Raw genomic sequence first — 23,314 nt, forward strand, 5'->3', positions numbered from 1 at the left:
TTTTCTCTGATAAGTGGTCGCTGATCCATAATGGGGAGAGGGCATGGGATGAATGAAGGAACTTTAGATTGAGCAAAGGGGAGGAAGAGGCAGGGAGGGAGCACGGTGATAGGAAAGATGGTGAAATGAGATGGACATCACTACCCTAAGTACAATTATGACTGCACGAATGGTGTGTACAACCAGAGAAGTAAAAAATTGTGCTCCATTTGTGTACAATTAATCGACGAGCATTCTGCTGTCATGTATAACTGGACAAATAAAAAAAAAAGAATATAGGCAAAATGTACAAAAAATAGATAAATGATACATACACTGTAACTTCTTTGTTTGCTTTTTGCCACATAATCTACCTTAGAAGTGCTTATTGCACTGTTAATATTATTTGTGTGTGTGTGTGTGTGTGTGTGTGTGTGCGTGCGCGCGCATGTCTTTTTGGCTGTTATCTCTTAGATCAGCAGCCTCTCCTTTGCTAGTTGCATAGATTTTGAGTGCTCTGCCCATTCCTAGATTTCTCAAAGACCCTATTAATTTTGTAGGTAATTTTACAGAATGTGACTTTTCTTCATACTGGCTATGAGGCATAAAGGCACGTAAATGCTCATGTATTTTGTGGGAATCAAACTACTTTTGCCATGTCTGTGACTAATCATGTATCACTAGTATGCCAGACATAAGATTATAAACTATTGCTCAGGCCTTTCTAGAGATCAAGGAAGCATTCAAATTGAGGAGTCTGTAGATAAGTTTCTTTCTGTTTGGGATGTGTCAACATCTGAGTGCTCATGTGCATGTGCATATGCATTTGTGTGAGTTATTGGGAAAATCTGAGGATTCATATTTTGTTACACTTATTATCATACTAATATATTCTAAGGCTGTTGTGTGCTATTTATATCAAATCATTCTAAATTGCTATAATAATCAAAACCATTAACAAATATCTCCACATTTTTTGAAGTGATATATTATTTTATATTATATTATGTATATGTTATATTATATCAATAATTCCATCTTCATGGCAGCCCTGAGATATGGGACTTTTTTAGATTCAATTTTATTGTAAATTGATAGATCATAATGGGGTTAAAAGCAATGTCATAAAAGATGTATATTATATGGAATGATTAAACCAAACTCATTAACATATCTATCACCTCAAAGATTTAGTGTTTTTTGTATTGAGCACATTTGAAATTTATACCTGATAATTTTGAAATGTAAGATATACTATTTTTAACTAGTCACCATGCTATACAATAGATCAAGACACTTGTTCTTCCCATCTGAAACTTTGTACTCTTTGACCCACATTAACCCCATCTCCTCCACTTCTCAGCCTTTAATAACCACCATTCTACTCTCTGCTTCTGCATTTAATTGCTTTCAGATTCCTCATATGAGTGAGATTGTATGCTATTTGTCTTTCTGTGACTGGTTTATTTTGCTTAACATAATTTCCTCCATGTGCATCCGCATTGTATCAAGTCACATAATTTCATTCTTCAAGTTCTGTACAGATGAGGGGAAGTAATGTGGATGGATTTAGTTCTCTAGGTAGCATGTGCCATAGCAGGGATTTTAAAAAAAGGTGCTTTTTCCTACTCCTTCATATCAAGATGAACAAGTCATTCCCTTAAGAAAAGGACAAAGCAGGTTGCTTTCAGGTCTTTTACTTCATGGCAGGAAAGGGAACAGATTATGAGGAGCTCTTCAGCTCTGTCAAAACTGGGATGAGGAAAGCCTTGGAGTGGTCTGCAAATTCAAAAGATATCCCCTCTCCCTCACGAGACTCTCCCCCTGGTTATTCAGTCAAATACAAATCATGTCATTTGTTTAGAGAGATTTTTCAAATATAATTAAACCTACCAGTCTTCAAATGGGGAGATTATCCTTGATTCTGGAATGGACTCAATCTAATCATTTGAGCCCTTAAATGTAGAAAAGGATCTCCACTGGAATGAGAGAGATGTTCAGAAGAAGCAGAGGAAAGATGAGGTAGAGAGATTTGAAGAGTGAAAAAACTAACCCTGCTACTGCTGGCTTTAAAGGTGACCACTTGTAAAGATGGAGACCTCTAAATGCTAAGAATGACTTTTCACCAACAGCTCACAAGGACTGGGAACCACAGTCCTACAACATATGGAATTCAGTTTCCAACATCTAGAAGGAGATTGGAAACAGATTCTCTTCCAGAGTCTCCACAGTGCTTTCAGCATTTTCATTTCATCCTATGGGAATTAGAGCAGGGAAACCAGCAGAGTCCACTCAGTCCAGTCTGACCTGCAGACAGAGATGATAAACCGGCTTTTCTTTAAGCTGCTAAATCTATGGTAGTTTTTTACAGTAGTAAGAGAAAACAAATGCAGTATGTGAGAGATATTGATGAGGTGACTTACTTTTCAGTGCATGCTAAAGTAACAGCAGACACAAGTCCTATGAGTCTGAAGTGGCTAGTGCCTTTTTGTAAAGTCACAGGAACCTAAAGGGCTCATCCCAAGAAGGGGCTCTCTGACACCAATGAGAACAAGAAGTTGAGATGGAAAAGTAGGAAGATGCATGACAGAGTCTCTGGAAAGGTTCATACTCAATAAGACTTCTCAGGTTGAGATTTCACCATAGAGTAAAAGATGCTAGTTGAAATCTTAATACATTTCAGAGGGAGGAGATGAGAGTAATGAATCTATTTTTTAAATTTTCCATCTTTATTTTGTAATTTAATCCTATTAACAAATTTGTAAAATGGATGATGATTTGATTTTTCAGAAATAAGAAACACACTCAGATAACATTCCTGGCTAATATCAAACAACCAGATCTAATATGAAAGTTTTTCCTTTCTCACTAAGTCTTGGTTATCTTTTATCCTCAGTGTTTTATTTTCCATAATATTTTACTAAATGTCAAGTCTTGTTGGAAAGAGACAAGATGCAAAGTTGAAATAAATAATGTAATCCTATTGTTTGTTTGTTTAATTTTATTTTGAGATAGTGTCTTGCTAAGTTTCCCAGACTAGCCTTGAACTTGCAATGCTCACCCTCCTGAGTCTCTGAGATTACAGGTATGGGTCATAGCATCTGCCTGGAATCCTACTGTTTAGACTCCTGTGGCACATTTTCTCTTAAAGAGGTGAAGGCAACTCCAAATATTACAGTGTTTCTTCTCTTCCTACTGGATGCAATTTTCTACCTGATGGTTGTAATGTCCCAACAACTTTTGGCACCCAGACCTGGTTCTAGTTCCCAGGACAGAGTCATGATCTCTCCAGTACACACTAGGGTCAACACTAACATAAAAAGTGTGTGCAGAAGGAAGGAGGGGGATTGGCTTTTTAGGAGAAAATCATATTCATTTGGAGTTGGCTTTTGTTACTAATTTTGCTCTCAGATAGGTTCACAGGGATCCTGATGTTGGGAGATGTATGCTGCTAGTATCCAGGGTTGGTTCCAACTTGCAAAATGTCATGGCTGACCACTTGGGCAATAGTAACACTTTGTAGAAAATACTTTTATACACCCCCAGGTTCCTCAGGTACCTTAGGGCACTTATGTTATAGATACCAAATTTTCTTCATCTATTCATCTATTGGTGGGCCCCAAGGCTAGTTCCATTACTTGGGTATTGTAGATTATGCTGTTGTAAACATTGGTAGGCATGCATCAACATAATATTATGATTTTAGATTGTTTGGATAAATACCAAGGAGTGAAATAGCTAAATCATATGGTGGTTTTATTCCTACTCTTTTGAGAAATCTTCATAATGCCAATAGTTAAATTATGTAATTTGCTGGTAAATGGTTGAAACTGGAGAACATCAGACTAAGTGAAATAAGGCAGACTCAGAAAGCAAAGAGTTGAATCTTTTCTCTCACATGAAGAAGGTAGAAAGAAAAAAGAAAAAAAAAGAGGAATGTTGCAAAAAATAGAAAGCAGATCAGTAGAATAGAAACAGGGGAGCAAGGGGGAGGGTGGAAGGGAGGGAAAGAACTGGGCAATTAAGTTATGCTACATGCATGAATAAGTACATCACAATTTGTTCTAATTTTATATAAAACTATAATGCACTAATTAAATTAATTAATTAATAAAAGGATGACCAATAGAGTAGAGAAAGAAGATGGGGAAAATAGGACGGGAGGATAAGAGGAAGTATTAGGGATAAAAATGGAAAAAGTTAAGTTATATACGCATTATGAATATGTCAAAATGAACCCACTGTTATGTACAACTGTTATGCACTAATAAGTAAAATAAGACAAGAGCACATATGCTAATAACTTCACCTCAATATCATGTGGGTCACACAGTATCTCCTTAAACTTTTTATTTTTAAGCATTCATCAGGGTCATGAAGTTCTGAAATTAGTCCTTGGGAAAATTCAAATTATCAGGTAAGACAAATCACTACTAAGTCTCGGCTCTACCTCTGGTTGGTTTCCAAGTATTCTGTGCATGATTGCCTTCCTGCAGCTAATCTGGATGAAAACAGGCTTGAGACCACAAATGCTATTAGATTTTGGAGCAGACAGAAAGGGGTCCAAAATACTTGGGAAATTGATTATATTCTAATAGATTAAGTGTGGAAAAAGACATCAAAATTGAAGAACTTAAAAGGCTAGGTTTAATGTTTCCTTTTCCCTCCCCTTCACTTCTATCTATGTAGAATGGATATTTTTATTCATTTCCTTGGATCTTTTTGTTGACACCAGCAGTTGCTCCTGTTCATTTGAGTCCATTTCCATATGTCTTCAGTTCTTAAGACATATCTGCAAGGCATTACCAGGCTTCAAATTGGCAAAACTGAAGTGTGGAGAATGTCATGCATATTTTGGCTTATCTGACCCTATACAAGGTTAGATTTTAGCCTATGTAGAGAAAGGTATTAGTGATGATCTTTCAGACACTTTTTTTCCCCTGAAGTATTTGCTTTGTACTAAGTATCAAACAACTATTGTTCCGAAGTTAGACACTATAGTAAATATGGAAATAGTATAAAATACAGTGATTAAATGGAACCAGAGTTTGGAAATGGAACAAATGTAAGTTTATGTTCCAAATTCTAACATATAATGACTGTGTAACCACAGGAACCAGTTTCTTTAAGCCTTAGTTTCCTCATATATGAAAAGCATTTTAAAAATTACCTCATGAAGTATTTTTGAAAATCAAATCTAATAAATAATGTAACACTTAAAACAGTGCCTGACTATAGAAATACTGGCTTTTATCATCACTGTTATAACCATAATTATTATCAATTTCTCTTTCTGCTTTCAGTCATTCCCAGGGATTCTGTCTCTTGGATGTCAGTATCTGTTTCTCTAACTATTGTTTCCCATCTCTGTATAAGGAGTCAGCTGTCACTGCTACTCAAAATGTAGCCCATGGACAGGTAATCTCAGCAACATACGGGAGGGGTTTGTTATAATTGCAAATTCTTATGTTTGGCAAGGACTTAATCCAAATCTCTGAAAGAGGGTCCCAGGAATCTGCATCATAATACACTTTCCAGGGTATTCTAGTGCTTGGTAAATTCCAAAAAGTACTTTCCTAATTCAATTACAGAGTTCAGCAGAAAAGCCCTGAAAATGAAGGCAAGATTGGGGTTCAAATTCTAGCTCTGCCACTTACTTGTTATGTAAACTTTGGCAAATTATCTATCTTTGACCCCATGTTTTCCTTTGTAATGTACATGAAGTTATTTGGAATTTCAGTTTTTTAGCTTATAGGTGAAAGTATATCAATAAAAAAATTTAAAAAAAATCATAGAGCTTTAAACAAAATGTATTTATTCTCCCTGTAAAAGTCCAAAGTTTGAAGAGTAGTTAGCAGTGGGTTGACGGCTCTGTTCCACAAGTTCACCTAAGAACTCTGAATTTTTCTGTTTTGATACTCTGCCCTCTCCTAGAACATTGTTTTGTTCAAATAGATGACTCGGGCCCATTGAGGTTGAGTCAGTTTCTTGTCTGGAAGAAAAAGGAAGAAAAAGAGAGAAGACCAGTAATTTAGTAATTTTCTTTAAGAGGGGCGATTTTTTAAAAAATCACCTCTGTTTATGTTCCTCGATGAGAATCTGGATATTTGACTACACCCACTGAGAAACTGGGAAACGTGTCTGAGTTAAGTGCCAAGCATTCTTTAAGAAGTAGATATGGAAAAACAGGGTGGAGTGCCCAGCACATTATCATCTCCTAAAGCTGGATAGGATTGCATGGTGCTGAAGAGTCAGATAGCATGGGTATCAATGCAAGTTCTGGTTCATTTCTTCTTAGTATGTGACCTTGAGAATATTATTTCTTTGAGATTTAATTTTCCCATTTTCTAAAATAAAAATTATAAATGCTTTACCTCCCTGTGTTGTTTTTAGTAATGATGAAACCCTGCCTAATTTAAACTACCTGCCATTCCAGATCAGAATGGATTTTGATTCTTTTAATCACAATAAGACAGAGGATATCCAAAATTAGAATGTTTCACATGTCATTAAGTCTTTATCAAACACGATTCTAAGCAACACGCTGTAATTACTGTGCAGTTTTTGGACCTCAGCCCAAAGGTAGGAATCTTAATTCTAGGGCCCATTTGATGATTGGTGGAGTGTGCATAACAAAGATCCTGCCAAAAGCTAAAGCACAGCTCTCAGTTCCAAAGAAGGAGGAGGTTTCTCCATTGTTTTATTGTATTCTCTAGGGCAGAAATTGTAAGCCTGTGGTGAAATATAATTATAATTCTCTATTGTATAATTTGGGGTATAAACAAATAAATTCCTCTCTAATCAATTTACAGAAATAAACAGAAAAGGCAAATAAGCAGCCTTCCTATAAAAGGAGTATTAAACAGGATTTGCATGTGCCATTTATTCTGGCATGCAGAAATGCAGCCTTGAATTTACAACCAAAGCAAACATATGACCTGTTCCAAGAATAATGCCCTTTATTAGAGATAGTCCCATCTGTCTTGACATCAAAAATCCTTTTTGACACCAATTTTTCATCTCTCAAAAAAAAATAACCAATGTTTTCTGAATTTTGTAAGCTAATAAGGTCAAAAACATCTCACCTTTCTCTGTTTTTTACTTCCTTCCTTCCTGAAATGCATTAGAGGCTGCTAATGAGACTGCAATATTCTGGGTATACCATAACATTGCCACAAGCCTGGCTTCATGGAGTCATTTTCTATAGAGCAAGTCTAGTGGCAAGAGCGTAGTGGGTATGAAAGAAGATTTAAGGTTCTTTTAGTATGGATCTCCACAAAAGCAAAGTCTGAGTCAAAGGCTTTTGTTTTTTTTATTTGGAGAGTGATTCCAGGGAGAGAAGTAAAGGCGCTGAGGCTCAGAACATGATGCCCCAAACCATGGCACTGTGATATACTGAGGACTCTGAAATGAAAGACATTGGAAGGGCTCAGAATCAAGGTCTCTTGACTTTCTCTGTCCTCCTCTCTCCTATTTCCCTTCCTCTTCTAAGGCTTGTCAAGAACTCTTCTACCCCAAGTATGTCATATAAACTAGAATCTTCTCTATCAAAGCATGTCATAAAACCATAAAGGCCACTCTCGGTTTTACCTCTCTTGAAAGCAGGTAATAAGACCATCATTCTAGAGAGTTTCTGCTCCAAATATGTGGGGAAGGACCATGACATAGAGAAGCCAAAAGGTTTCTGGACAAATGGGCCTTGCTTTTCCCACCCCTAGTTTATGACCAATTTGTATTACCCTTTTGTCCAAATCTGCTTCTCTACAGCTATCTACTTTTTTCTTCAGACTTAGCATAAAAATCATAAATTTTTTCCTGGGACTTTAACTCTTCATTTTTGAAAGGTCTTATGTCGTGTACAACTTTGTTTAATAAATCCATTATACTTTTGTCTTGTTATTCTGACTTTTGTCATAGGTATGGCTGCCATGATGCTTGTGATGGATGAAGAAGACTTATTACCTTTTTGTCCCTACAAGGGTCAAAGGTAGAGAAATGCATAAGGAGGGAAAGACAGTACAAACATGTGTTATCAAGTTACCTCTGCTACTAGCCAAACAAAGCTTGATTCTGGGGAAACTTCTGTGGCAACTCCTGACATGAATCTTGGAACTGTCTACCAAAGGGAACAGAAAGAGAATCAATTTGTAGAGATAATAAAACAATAACATTTCTTTACCCATCACACAGGCAGTGTCTGCTGCCTTTAAACAAAAGACAGATTAACAAGGGGGGAAATGTAACAAATTTATTTAACAAAGTTATATGATATGGGACTCTTCAGAACTGAAGACCCAACGACCCCAGGAAAACTGTGCTTTCATGCTTTGGTTTGATGAAGAATGGAGAGTGACATAGAAATGTGATATTTCAAAAGTAGAGGTGTGATTTACTGGTACCAAGTAGGGGGCACTTGGCAAGGCCTATTTGTACACATTATTTATTGTCTCTGTGTAGGGGGTAGTACCATTTTAGATTGATGGACATACTAGCTACCACAGCTCATTTGGGTAAGGGCCTGGATTGGTGGCCAAGAGACCAAAGACACCCAAAAATGACATGTGAGACATGTTACAGGGAAGACCTAACGGTGACCATCTGGACATGTGCTTCACTTGTCATCTAGTGGAGACAGGTTGGACAGGTGCACATCTGTTTCATGCAGTGTGTCCAGTGTTTCACCAGAAGCCCAGTGGTAACCAACTGGACAGGTTATCCTCCATTACACATGGTGCCTCTGGTGCTTCACCAGAAAATATTAGCTCCTATCTCTCATGATGATTTGCCCAGGGTCAGCCACTTGGTTGAGCACTTCCCTCCCCATGGTGCTCTAGCCCATAACAGTTGCTGAAGAAGAGGAGTTTGTAAGTTAGGCTACAGGCACAATGATGCCATTGATTTGCTTATTTTGCTTTGTTCCTTATATTATATTACAAGCATCCCAGGAACAGCTAACCTGGCACATGGCAAGAAAGCAACTTGTCTACAGAAAACACTGATTTGCTATTGTTTCCAGCATATATGACAAGTCACTGTCCTTCTAGCTAATAACTATCTAGGCATTCTGGCTCAGCCTGGCTCTCAATTCCCTGGGCTTAGCTAGGTCCTTGTGAAGTGAAAGGGGCATTTCAGGGAGATGTGCTATTGTCCTTCCTTCCTTTAAGGATGACACATCTACTTTTAGGCAAGGTAGGTTAGAGAATTTCTTGATGATCATGTTTCACACAGACTGGTGGGGCAAGGTCACAGTGATCCTGACCCTTTAGTTTTCTCAGTTGCCAAGGTGCTATAATTTGGGGTGTCATGTTCTTAGCCCCAGGTGTGAATTCTCAGATCTACTGGTCAAGGTTGGACCTATAGGCAATAATTCTCCTGCCTTTTTGTTTATACAGATTCTCATGTGATAATATCTAAGATACCACAGGGCCAGAATGAGAAGCCTTGGTGCGACTGGTCCTAACATGTGTTAACTGGTTCCTGCAGCAGAGGCTGGTGTAGAAGGGGGCTAAGAAGACTTAAGCCTGCATACAACAGGTCTCTATTTGAGTACCTGAAGACCATTTTTCTTCTGTGCTACAATATTTTTTTTTATTATAGGGTACCTGGAGAACATTTTTCTTCTCTTCCATAATTTTTTAAATATAAGCTTATGCTCTGAGTAATTTGATAATAATAATAGCAGCTACCATTTATCTGTTTGCCAGATGCAGTCCTAGGCACTTTTCAAACATGATCACATTTTATTTTTTGTCTCTTCATGATAACTTTGATTGTTCACATTTTACTTATGCAGAAACATGCTGAAAAAAATTTAAATAGCATGCACCTATATTCACAAGGCATATACATGCATGAAATCATTTTAGTTATTTCTCTATCTCAGAGAAATGATTCTATAATATATTAATCACAGAATAAGGGCTTTTAGACATTTTTCATTCAGAACTCACTACATTGTTAGATAAATCTGAAGCAAGAATTTTATGAAATGGTATTTCTTTTTTTTAAAAACAAGGATTATATTTTCGTGTTTTCTATTATGTTCTACTTCTGTGTGGATGTGTGTTTTTTCCTCACTCAATAATGAATCACAGATCAAGACCCCACAATGTGAAAACACTGGTGTCTACGACAAATATTCAATAGAAAATATTCACAGGGGTTATCTGGAGCCTCACAAATCTCCTAGTTTGATGAGTGATTGATAGATTATAGCTAGAAAATAGATAGAAGATAATTACTGTGTTCATTTTATTACTCCATTTATACTTAGACAATAACTTTGTTTGATAAAAAATTTGAATCTACAGGATACATTATGTTATCTACCCATTTGTTTTCACAGAAATATCTGAAATTTTGACAAGTTTGGAACTAAAGAATAAACATATTTTCAATGTAATTTTAATTTTTCTAGATTGAAAAATAAGATGAAGAGAAGGGAAAAAATAATTTAAAGTGTGTAAGAGTGCATTAATGTGGTTTGAACGGACTTCCTGAGGAGCCTGCTAGTGGCACTAGGGGCTGGTAAGATAACTGTGTCCAAGTCTGGTCTGCAGTTCCCTCTCTGGTTTGGTTTTACTCTCTCCTGCCTTTTTACTCAGCTCCAACAAACAGCCTTTTACCATATTCATACCAACCTACTACTTAAAATACATGATTAAATATTACCAATTTTCAGAAATGTTCTCCTCTGCTTACTTCTAATATTTCTTTTGTAGGTTTGGGATGTAGAAATAATAATATACTTTGATTTTCTCTTCCGTAAACAGAGATAATGCTTTCTACTCAGATGATACTTATAAGGCTTCAGTCAAAAATATATTACATAGTAGATGCCACATAGAGTTAAATAGAAGTTTTTCTTTCTGCCTGCAGTTGTCCAAATTAATTTCCTCCTGCTCCAGTGGGTGAAGCTCTCTCTCAAAGCTTCTCTATTCCTTAAGCGGCCCAGGCTTATTGTACAGCCACTCCTTCTTATTGCAAGTGGTCACTTCCTGAAAGCTAATGATGGCTTTGTGAATGTTCACAGAAAATAGAGGAAGGGTTTCAGTCATAGGCACAGAAATATCTCAATGAGGCTGTTGCTTCTGAAGTGTGCTCCATGCAGTCTTTCATCCAACACCTGTTTTGAGACTTGAATGTTTATGAAATCTTTTTCTATCTTTTTGTGAGTGCACAACACACAAGCTATGGATTAGTAGGTCACCTTTATTAAGAGTCAGGTTAGGAGAGTAGTCTCTATCTGGAACATTTCCAGACTCATAGCAGAGACAAAGAGAAGACAAGAATCATGTGATGAGTCTTAAATCTTTAGCCTTTGTGTCTATTCTCATGTTATTAGCAGAATTCACATGCTTACTCCCGAGTTCAACAAAATGGACATATATCCTCTCATGAGAAGAGCAGTCAAAGGGAGTTAATTCAGAGTATTTAGCAGTCATTAATGCTATTTATCCACTACTGGACACAAGACACTACACTGCACATCACAAAATGTTCCTATAATCTTGGATATTTGCATCCATATATCCATTGTGTCGGCATTACCCAATTCCTGTGTTCATTCTTCTAACTGGAATGTTTCCTTCACATTCACATGTCAAAATTCTGCAGATTTATAAGACAGTATGAATTGGAAACTCAGAAATAAAAAAAAATACAAAGAGCTAATAAAAAATTTCAACCCCTGAAATAACAGAAGAAATAAAATACTAAAAATAAAGAGATTCTAATGATTTAGGCCTAAAAGGTAGCAGTGTTGCTCAGCATGATGTGGGGAACTATATAGGTATTCCTATTACTATAATAGGAAAAGATATCCAGATATCTACTTTAAGGTAATAAATAATAGATGTACCTCAATTTGCATCCATAAAGATGAACAATGCAACAGTTTTGAATTATAGAAACATGAACAATATTTGAAAGCATCCAATTCCTTAACCCCTATTCTTAATACTTTTGTCACTACTTGATATACAGGCACATGCACACTTCCCTTACCATTTTCCTCCCTGGAGAACATAAACCTCACCAACACAGCAGCTCTCACCCGCCGTTCACCGTTGTGTCTCCAGGACCTGAAGCGATGTCTGATATATAATGGTCACCCCATAACTGTTCATTGGGTGAATAAATTACCATGGATCTCTTTATATTACAAATTACACACTCAAATAATAATCACTTTATAGATATTAAAATTATATTTTAAAAAAATATTTAATTCATGGAAAAAAATATATATATATATACACACAAAAAAAGTACAGTGGTTATCTCAGGCCAATAAGCTTATGAAAGTTTTAATTTCCTTTTCTGTATTCATCCCAAATACTTATTAATTGGTAAGTATTTCCCAAATATTTACCAAAGAGTATATGCTATTATAAAACAAGAATTATTAAAAGAGAAAGCTTCCTGTAGATCCAGCTCAAATGCAGTCTCTCAAACAAAAAGTTTCCTGAACTCTCCAATCATAGACAACATTAGCCTTTACAATCCTCAGGACACATTGAAGGTGGCACACACCTGTGATTTTGAATTGTGAGTTCAGCCCATATGTATCACTTATCTATATTCCTTTTGGACAAACACCCTCTGTCTCCAATTTCCTGTCCAGGAAGGGCAAAGGAATACAGTGCTCTGAAGAAGACAGAGCAATAGCAAGATGAGTGGAGATAAAGATATGGGAAGAATGTGGAAACTCCAGAATATCAGAGAAACCAGCAGAATATCAGAAACAAAGTTCTGTTTGCTTCCTCAAAAATGACAGGAAGGTATTTTTCATTTGAAAATAATGCTACATTTAGCTTCAGTGGGATCCTTTAGAGTTTTCAATTGACTGAATTTCAGGTCACTGAAGCCCACTCTTGAGTGAGTATCATGTAAATTCCCAGGATGAACAGTTCAAGAGTTTTAGAGCTACTAAAGAAGCCTACTGTGCGCTACAGGAAAGGTTAAACAGGTAAAGGAATAAGAGATGAATAACCATGTTGGGAACAGGAAATTAAAACCTCAATTCCAAACAGGCTGTTACTCTCTCACCTGCTTTCACTCTGCACTACCCTCCAACCTCCTTAAAAGGTCTCTTCAGTGGGAATAAGGAGGAAATATACAGCTTACAAGATACCTTGATGACTTTTCAAAGAATGCCAATATCAATTACCAAAATGGCAATGGGACTTCACTATAGATCCCTAGACAGACTGCAAACAAATTTCAAAGACAGTGTTACAGTGTGAGCAATCTTGGAACCCATTCTCTGGGATCCACCTCATGTCTTATTGCCTCGTATCTTCTTTTGCACACATATTTAGCTTTTTAGAGCAGACCAAAAAAAATCATTCAAAACCATATTTGGTAAATTTAATTGAGCTTTATTAATTTTGCCTTACAAAAAGGAAATTAAGGGGTTAGGATTGTAACTCAGTGAAAGAGCACTTGCCTACATGTGTGAGGCACTGGGTCCGATTCTGAGCACCACATTACAAATAAATAAAATATAGGTCCACCAACAACTAAAAAATAAAAAAGGAAATTAAAAAACTCGATATTTTGTTAAGTGTATACAGAAGGAAGGAAACTAAAGTACATATTTTATGCTTTTAGATGTTTTTTAGAATCACTCTCAGCTAACTTCAAAGAACATAAAGAAGGCATCATCTTCCCTGTTTTAAAGACATAAACACTAAGGCTCAGAAAGGTGAGAATATTCTAAAGGTCCTTCAGAATAGAATCCAAAGTCAATTGTCTCTTCATAGCATTTCAAATGCCTGAATAAGTCTTAAAAAAGAATTATCTAAAACATCTTTGATTGAGAGAATTAAAATGATCTCCCTGAGGGGAATGTCTACTCTATAGCCAGGACACCTAGGCATATTGACAATGCACATAAAGGATCACTAAACATAACTAGAATAAATGAGAAAATATGGTGCCAGTTCACCTAGGTAGGGTTTTTGTCATTCCTCGTGTACTTCAGTTACTGAAGAAATTATAATTAGTATTACTCTTACCAAATTAAATAATACCCTGGAATGAAGATAAACTTTTTCTTACATTGGAGTCCAAATGAATTAAAATTTTGTAACATTTTTATATATAAACAACTGTCTCATTTTCAACACAAAGAGAGATGAGTCTGGTGTGGTGGGACATGCCTATAAACCTAGCTACTCCAATGGCTGAGACAAAAGGGTTGCAATTTCGAAGCCAGCCCCAGGGGACTTAGCAAGAACCTGTCTCAAATTTTTTTTAAAATGAAAAGAGCCAGGGGATGCAGCTTGCAGTAGAGCACTTGCCTAGCATATGTGAGCCCTGGGTTTAATCCCCAGTACAGTAAAGAAAAGGGGTGGGGGGAGAGAGAGAGAGAGATGAATCACTGCTTACTTATTAAAAACATTTTCTCCCTACCAACAAATAAATGAGAAGCCAGTTTTTAAAAAAAGAGAGATCACATTACCATCTTGTCCTGGAGACCCAGCAAATGTAGTCCAGCAATGGCTTATCTCATATCCTATTGGTTGGAGTTGTCACAGCAGGCTGTTCCTCATCTCCCTACTTGTGCACTGTATTCTCTTTGCTGGGAAAGCCTTTTCCTGTTTTAAATGACTCCTTATTTCTTAGTATTCATATTAGGTACTATCTTATCCAGGCAACTTCCTCTGACCTTAACTCTAAAGTGGATCAATTATCCTTTATCTGTACTCTCAAATAAGATAAAAACATAATATTACAATTGAATTCACTACATGATTGTTGAACAAATAATTGAATAAGTGATTAAGTGAGTATCTGGTTCTAACTTAGCACTCTCAGATCTAACTCTTAAAGGGACCTATCCTTTTTCCTTTACATCAATAAACAAAATAAGTCTTTTTTTCATGATGGCACAATTCTCTTTTTAACATTACAAGAAAGTTGCATCCATTTCATTAAATCAAAATTTATGTCAAAGACACATATCTCCCAACCTAGAATTAAGGATTCTCAATGCTCAGGGATCTCATCCTCTAGAGATCTCTAAACTGTAATTAGAAACAATTAGAATGGGATTTATTTGTGATATTTATCACCTAGAAATAGTTCATATTCTTATATATTCTAATTGATGATTGTTTCCCAGAAATATTTCCTTTAATTGACTCTAGACAGTAAAACCAGAGTCAATTAAGGAGTGACCCTTCCTTGAGATTAAAAATAACCATCCACACTGTTGTCAAAGAAGCAAGGTAAATTATAGTTGAAGGGATGTTGTAGAGCTATCCAATGTCCTCAGTCCTGAGTGATTCAAATATTAATAAGTAAAAAGCATCACACAGGGATTATATCATAGTGTTCTTGTCACATACAGTAGTCATACCCAGACCCTGTGGCATGCCATTTGACCAGGCTGCTGGAAATTAATGGACTACACTTGAAAGTGTCACAGTCTTCAGTGGAGAAAAGCAAAAACTTTGTTCTTAGGTAGAAGTTATAGCTTTCTCACTATCAGCTATGTCATCTTAGTTCATTTTAACTTTGGAATGTTAATTTCCTTGACTATAAAACGAGATAAAACTACCTTCTTTGGAAGTTTTTGCAAAAGTAAACCAAAAGTAATCAATACATAGGTGCTGTCACAGCACTGAGGAGGTCTTGTCCCTCCCCATATCCTCTTAGCACATCTGTGTAACCCTGTTAAACTGAAGACACATCTCCAGCCTTTTTCTCTCCCGTCTTTTCCTCCCTTCCTCTCTCCTCATGAATAGGCCAGATGGGTTCCCAGATATCTGTATTTCATAGACCAATAATATCATTTTAGTGGAGGACTAAGAGAGGGTTATCTATTTGATTTTCAATGAAAGAATATTTTGAAATAAATAAATAAATAAAAGATCCTCTGCTGTCACTGTCATTTTACAAAGGGAAAACTTTTTGAAAATAAATAAATAAATAAATGTATAATCTCAGTAGAAAATAGTCAAAATTGCAATGATTTTTGTATTGTGAACAATTGCTTGTGTTTATTTCCTTTTTCTCAGGGTTGGTGATGATTCCATTAGGGACCAGTACTTTTCTGTACCTTGCCACATGGAGTGACAGACCCCAAAAGTCTCATCTTGAAATCAATGTCTGCTAGGTACAGTCATTAGTAGATGCCATAGATCCAAGTCAAGTGAGTAGACAAATCTATCTCAGAAAAAGAAACCAACTGATAGAGAAGTGATCCGATTTGCTTGCCAAAGGTATATCAGACACAATTCCTTTGTGACAGGGATGCCTCCTAGTCCTATGGAAAAAGTGTTAAAAATATTTTATTGGGGGAAGGAAAAGGAAGAGGAAAAGAGATGAGAGAGAGAGAGAGAGAGAGAGAGAGAGAGAGAGAGAGAGAGAGAGAGAGAGAATTTTTCATAGAATTTGAAGACTCCTCTACAGTTCTTACTAGGGCTGAAATCCAACATGGGTACCTGTGCATAAGCTATCTATAGTGGTGTGTGTGTATGTGTGTGTGCAGGTGTGCGTCCAAAAATGCATAGATGTTGTGCATGCATATACACATGGGCTGAGGAGCAGTTTATTAGGCAGTCCAATTTTGACAATATCATTTAAAGAATTGTCTTTCTTTAATATACATATTAATATGAGAGAGCTGTGGTTTTCAAATCAAATACTAAATTCCAAATATTTTCACACCTTCCAAAAAGATCAATTGCTGGACTATGTGATTTAGAAAGTGTATTAGTCAGTTTTTCTTCACTAAAATAAAACACCTGAGACAGGCTAATTTATAAATCAAAGAAAATGTTAGGTCACTGTTTTGCAGGTTCAATGGCATGACAACTGCACTGTTTCAGTTCTGGTGAGGGCCATCATAGGTGCATCACACATCATGGCAGGTAGCAATGGTGAAAGTATGAGTGGGAACAAGTGGTCATATCACAAGACAGGAGGAAGAGAGCCAGAAGGGCCAAGCTTCCTCTTTTTATAACAACTATTTTGAGAAAATACCCCATTCCTTCTGAAGGCAGGGGACCCAATGATATTCAGCTAAACCCCACCAGTTAAAGTTCCCACTACCTCCCAATACTGCAACCATGAGGACCAAGCTTCTAACACATGGACATTTGGATATCCAAACCACAGTAGAGAAGATAATATGGATCATCAAATTTCTGAAAAACAGACTAAGGCTTTGAAGAGCATTAAAGAATTCTGTCTTGGCTTTCAACTGTAGAGCACTTCTGAGAACTTGGAGGAAGAGATTAGACCCATTCAGATATTTCGTAAGTTATGTCACTGTGGTTTGTATGTATCCCCATGCTACTCAACTGAAATTGCTAACGACATAAGGTAAGTCGGGTTAAATTCAAGCTCTGCTATATAAAAACTAGCTGTGTGAACTTGGACAAGTGATGTAGTGACACCGAGCCTCTGCTTCACCATCTGTAAAATAGATGTTATCATACCTAACATCTAAGAATTAGAAACAATAAACATAGTGCCTGTCACATCAAAGAATTTTAATAAAAATGAACCTAATATTTTGTTCAGCTGTATTCATCATGTCAGGGATAAGGTCAAGCATAGTGGAACAGCTTTTATATTTATATGCATAGAACTTGGCTTCTGTTCACCCACGTTGTTACAGCCTCCTATGAATGAGGCTTTCTTTTTTTGCCTCTTTGTTTCATCTAAACTAAGAGCAATTCAAGCTAGTAGACACGTAAGCTATTCATGAATGTGTAGACTTTAGCAGGAGTCAGTATGGTCCCTTCTCCCTGTCCTTCACTCCTCCATGTCCTTGTGCCCCTCCATTCATCAAGGTCCTCACCATTTCTCAACCCAACTACTGTACTGTCTTCAGAACTATCCCCATTCTGATCCAATGAAAATCCCATTGTCCAAGTGAATGTTTGGGAGATCCAATTTGTCAATTATACTGATCTGCATAGAAACTCAAATTATTTTTCTTTTTTCATTAGTAGCCTAAACTCCTTATTTGCTCCTAGTGTCATTATATCTCTGTACAGTCAACCTCTTCCCAGCTTTTTAAGATACTTTATTAAAACTGAAATTTTAATGTTTACTACTTTCAAAATAATCCAAAATAAAAATGATACTAATAGTAAAAGAAATGAAGAAATATAGGTGAATCAGAGGTATGAAAAAATCAGAAAATTGAATATTATTCTCAATTGTACTTCAGAGAAAAGTCCAGCAAAGTGTTGTGCATTATTCCTGTTTTCCCCTATACCTTTATATTTAAAAATAAAATTGTATTATACACTATAATTCTGTATCTTTATTTTTTCAATCAATGAAATGTAATGAATACATTTTTATTTCAATGTGAAAAAATTTAACCACATATTATATAGGGATATAGCAACTCATAATATATGTCAAGTTTTGCTGAACTGTTAGTCATCTACACCTGTAGGCAGATAAAATTCTGAAAGTTTGCCCAGGTGTTTGTTTACAGATACCTTGAGACTCTCCTCTATTTGGCTGGCTAGATCAGAGGCATCCATTACTCCAAAAGAAGAGGGTAATTAAAGTAGAACATAGATTGAAAACAAAGAAAAGAGGTTTAAAAAATACAACTATGTGAAAAAATGGCTTAGAAGAAGCAAATGATTTATCAAATCTCTTTCTCATTCTTCTCTTGTGCTCAATGACTTCTTATTCCCACCCTGGCCCTCAAACAAACACCCCAAAACACCAAAACAAAACCAAAAGGGTACGTAGAAATCTTGAAGCCTAGAGGACAATACGATGTTCAAATAGATTTGGCCAACTAAGAGTAACAGGACCTGTATATCTCACCCCTAAAGCAACAAGCCCAAGGAAAGATATTATCCAGTCATTCAGTTTCCATGGTTAAAGCCAGAGACACCCATAAATAGGAAAAATGTTCAATTATGACATATATTGATGGTTCTTGTGTTCCCATTTGGAAAGATAATTCTCCCCTATTATTAATTCTTAGGTCTTAGCTTTGTGGATCAATTTGACTTTTTCATTCTGGTTTTCAGAGCCCCATTATTAGACCAGAACCAAGGTCTAATACAACCAACTCAGCACACTATAATATTTTCACTTGCAAAATTACAGAGTTCAATTATATAAAATTTTATTTAGTGTAAGAATGTGATTGCCTGTATCAGAATCAACTGGAGGACATATTTGACACACAGATTTATGGACATCCCTCTCAGTCAGAATTTATGGGTGGGTCCTTGTACTTTCAACTGTTGTCAGACAATTTTGCCTTTTAGCTAAGTTTAAAATCTATTTTTGTAGATACTGTGTAACATTCTTCCCAGTTTAAGTATTCTATTATAAATGATAAAATAATTGAGAAATTCAGCCACCATGAATTTCTTATGTAAGAAAGTTTATTTTGAGCCAGTGGATCTTTAATTTCCAGTGACACATTTCCACTTGAGAGTGACTCAGTGTTGAATGTGGCTGAATTAAGTTTATCAAAAGGGCAAGCTAACTAAGCATACATTTAGGTCTGCACAGTAAGTCCCAAATCCTAAAAACCTTTTGATTACATTATATATTTCAATTCTCCTTACAAGCCCAGAAGTTATTAGGGCAGAGGTTATCATCTCAGGTTTGACAGGAAGGACTTGGAAGCTCACTATCACCATGACTTGCCTACTCATAATTTGGTGGGTACACAGGCAATATCAATTAGGAACTTCTAAAATTGTAGAATTTCAAGACCAACTCAGTTCTATTGTACAAAGTCTTGAATTGCATAAGATCCCTGGGAGAGTCTCCTTAAAGTTTGAGAAGCATGTAGTTATGTGATTTCTCTAAGCTCCAATATCAGGCAGAGTCCATGGTGAACAATACCATAAGAAATGAAGAGATCATTTACACTTCTCTTGAAGGGTCAGTAACTTAACAGACTCAGGCTGAGTGTCATTTTGTTGGTGAGAAAGATGTAGGCCACAGGCAGGGAGACAGGGCTGTCAGCAGCCTCACCCTCTGCCCCAGACAAGGAGCAAAAAAGAGGCAAAAGTAAGAAAGCATTCTTCTTAGAGGTGATCCAGAGAGCAAAGCTTCTTTCTGCTGACAGGGGAGGGGTTTGCATGTCTTTCAGGGTGTGACCTTGAACTTTTTATCCCAGTGAAACAGAAGGGAAGATCAGGGAAAAATTGAGAATATGACATTATCCAACCTGTAATTAATCAAATTCTTTAGTTGGCTTTGATAAGCTCCAGTGATTTTAGAAAAGAGAACACCTCAAATCTTTCCTGTTAATCTCATGTCTTTCTTGATAGCTGTGACTTATTGGAAGACTATTCATTCCTTTATTTAGTCATTCATTCTATAAACACTTCTGAGAATTTACTCATTACTCCTTGAATATGAAAGGGCACAGATTCTGTTCTTATTTTGCAAAGGGGAAGAAAATCAAATAGGAGGATGATTTTAATAATATATTTTAAATAATATGTTAGTTCATTTCACCACACGTGGAAACATTCTGTGCAAAATTTATTCCAAATGCTCTTTCTACGAACAGGTACCAAGAAGATTTTAACACTTTTGTTAGGCAACTGGCCATCCCAGTGCATCTGGACAAAGAGAGGTGAGGAGCATCTCTCCCATCACACCATCAGAGGTCACATGAAGAGTGGGGACTCCCATCTCCAGCCAGCAGTAAGTAGAAGTCCCCACCTGAAGTATCAAAAAGGCTATGTGGGGAACTGGGCCTCTACCTCCACTTAGGCAACAAAGCAGTTCTTTTCATGCCTCTCTCTGCTTGACTAATGCCAGAGAAAATCAACTAAAATGGAAGTTTAATTTCATAATATAAAATGAAATTGTCCAATTTCCAATTGAAAATAACTCACCATATGAAGAACTAGGAAGATCTCAAACTGAATAAAAAGACTTGACAGATAACATCAAACATCAGAGATGTTAGAACCATCTGACAAGACTGTGAAGAATCCATGATGACAACTCTCCAATGAGAGATTATGAACATGCTGAAACAAATGAGAGAAACAGAGAGCCTCAGCTAAGACATGAAAAACTTCAGCATATAGAAGATACAGTGAGGACCAAGTGGAAATTTTATATCTTAAAACAAAAATAAATGAAAAGCACTGTGTGGATGGCACAACAGCAGAATTTTACAAATTAGCAAAACTGAATGAATTCCTTGAAAACATAAGTGATCACAACTAATTTCAATAGCTTTTAAACTATTAATGAAATGGTTTATTCATAATTTTAAAACCTTCTCTGAACTCTCAAGACTCACATGGTTTCACTAGAGAATTCTTACAAATATTTACAGAATTAATATCAATTCTACACAATAACTTCAAAAAAATAAAAGAAAATCAATACTTCCTAATATATTTTATAAATCCAATGTACTGTAACATCAAAATTAACCAGAAACAGTACAAATCAAAGGATAACATATACACAAAATACTCAACAAATACTTGGAAATAGAATACAGTAATATATAAAAAGAATTATACACTATGACCAACCAAGTAGAATTTTTTTGAGAGATTTAAGGTCAGTTTAAGATTTCTAAAATCAATTCACTTAATTCATCATATTAACAAGACAACGAAGAGCAGTTAGTTGATCATATCCACAAAAGCAAAAAAGGCATTTTATATAATTCAGTATTAACTCATGACAATAACTCTCGAAAAAAGTAGCTGCCTAATAAAGAACATCTATAATAAAACTTATATTTTTCATGATTAAATCCTGAATATTTTCCCCAAGATAAGTAAAAAGACTCTTGACTCTGTTCAACATACTGTTGGAAGTTCTAACTAGTGCAATAAGGCAAGAAAAGGAAATAAAATGTATGCAAATCTGAAAAGAAGAGATATATGTAATGACATGATTGTTTACACAGAAAATCCCAAGGAATCTTAGGAACAAAATTAAAATCAAGGAACAAAAACCATCCAGAACTGATAAGTGAGTTCAGCAAGATTCTCAAAAACAAGTTAAATATTAAAACATCAAATATAATTCTATATACCATCAATGATCATATAGGCACAAAAAAGAAAAATGCAATACTATTTACAATCACAAAATATACAATACTTATGTGTAAAGATAAAAAATATTTATAGTACTTATAGACTGAAAAGCACAAAACTTTGAGAAAAGAAATCTAAGATTGTATTTTCTCACCAGAAAGGAATGTTCTAGCTAGCACCAGCCAAGTAAAACCTAGATAAAGACACTTATCATTCTGGCCAGGGGCTGAGAATAGAACACAGAAATACTCTACATATGAAATATGTCAGTTCTTTCCAAATTAATGTAATTCTGATCACAATCCCATAAAGATATGTTATAAATATAAAATAATTCTAGAATTTATTTTGGACAGTTGATAAGCTAAAATATATAAAACTATTATAGCAAAGAAGAATTAAGTGGAAAGAATCAGTCTACCCAAATTTCAAGACTTATTGTTTAGATACAATAATCTGTGTGTAGCACAGAGGGAGTGTGCTACTGATAGAGAGATCGGTACATAAGTGAATGAAACAGAAGAACTCAGAGATGGGTCCATACAAGTATACCAAACAGATGTTCCAATTAAGGTGCAAAACCACTTCAGTGGAGGAAAGATTGCTGTTTTAACAGATGATGCAATTAGACATCCATAAGCAAAAATCAATTTACTGGTTAATTGATTTAATTTAATTAAATAATAAATCTTAACTTTTTAATGCTTCTATAAAAATTAATTAAAATACATTGTGGACTTAAAAATAAAAATAAAAACATAAAATATTTATAATAAAAAACATAGAAGAAAATCTTGAGAGCACTAGAGCTAGGCAACGTGATGCCAAAATTATGATTCATAAAATAAAGACAATGGTAATTTGGAGTATATCAAAACTTTAAAAGTTTACTCTGTGAAAGACCTTGCCAGGGACATGAAAAGACAAACTTCCAAGGAATATATTTGCAACCCGTATTTTCAACAAAGGGCTAGTATCTAGATTATATAAAGAGTTCTCAAAATTCAGCATAAAATAATTTGGAGGCTCACAGTTTCGGAGGTCTCAATTCATAGACAGCAGGATTCATTCTCAAGGCTCAGGGTGAGGCTGAACATCATGGTGGAGTGTGATGGAGGGAGGGAAGCAGTTCACATTATGACCTGGAAGCAGAGAGAGAGAAATCCACTTGCCAAATACAAATATATACCCCAAAGCCACGCCCCCAACATTCCACCTTCTCCAGCCACCCTCTACTGCCTTCAATTACTACTCAATCAATACCATCAGGTGGTTAATTTGCTGATTGAATAAAGGTTCTC

This window comes from Callospermophilus lateralis, chromosome 2 (genome assembly GCF_048772815.1).
Source record: "Callospermophilus lateralis isolate mCalLat2 chromosome 2, mCalLat2.hap1, whole genome shotgun sequence".
NCBI classification, from domain to species: Eukaryota; Metazoa; Chordata; class Mammalia; order Rodentia; family Sciuridae; genus Callospermophilus; species Callospermophilus lateralis.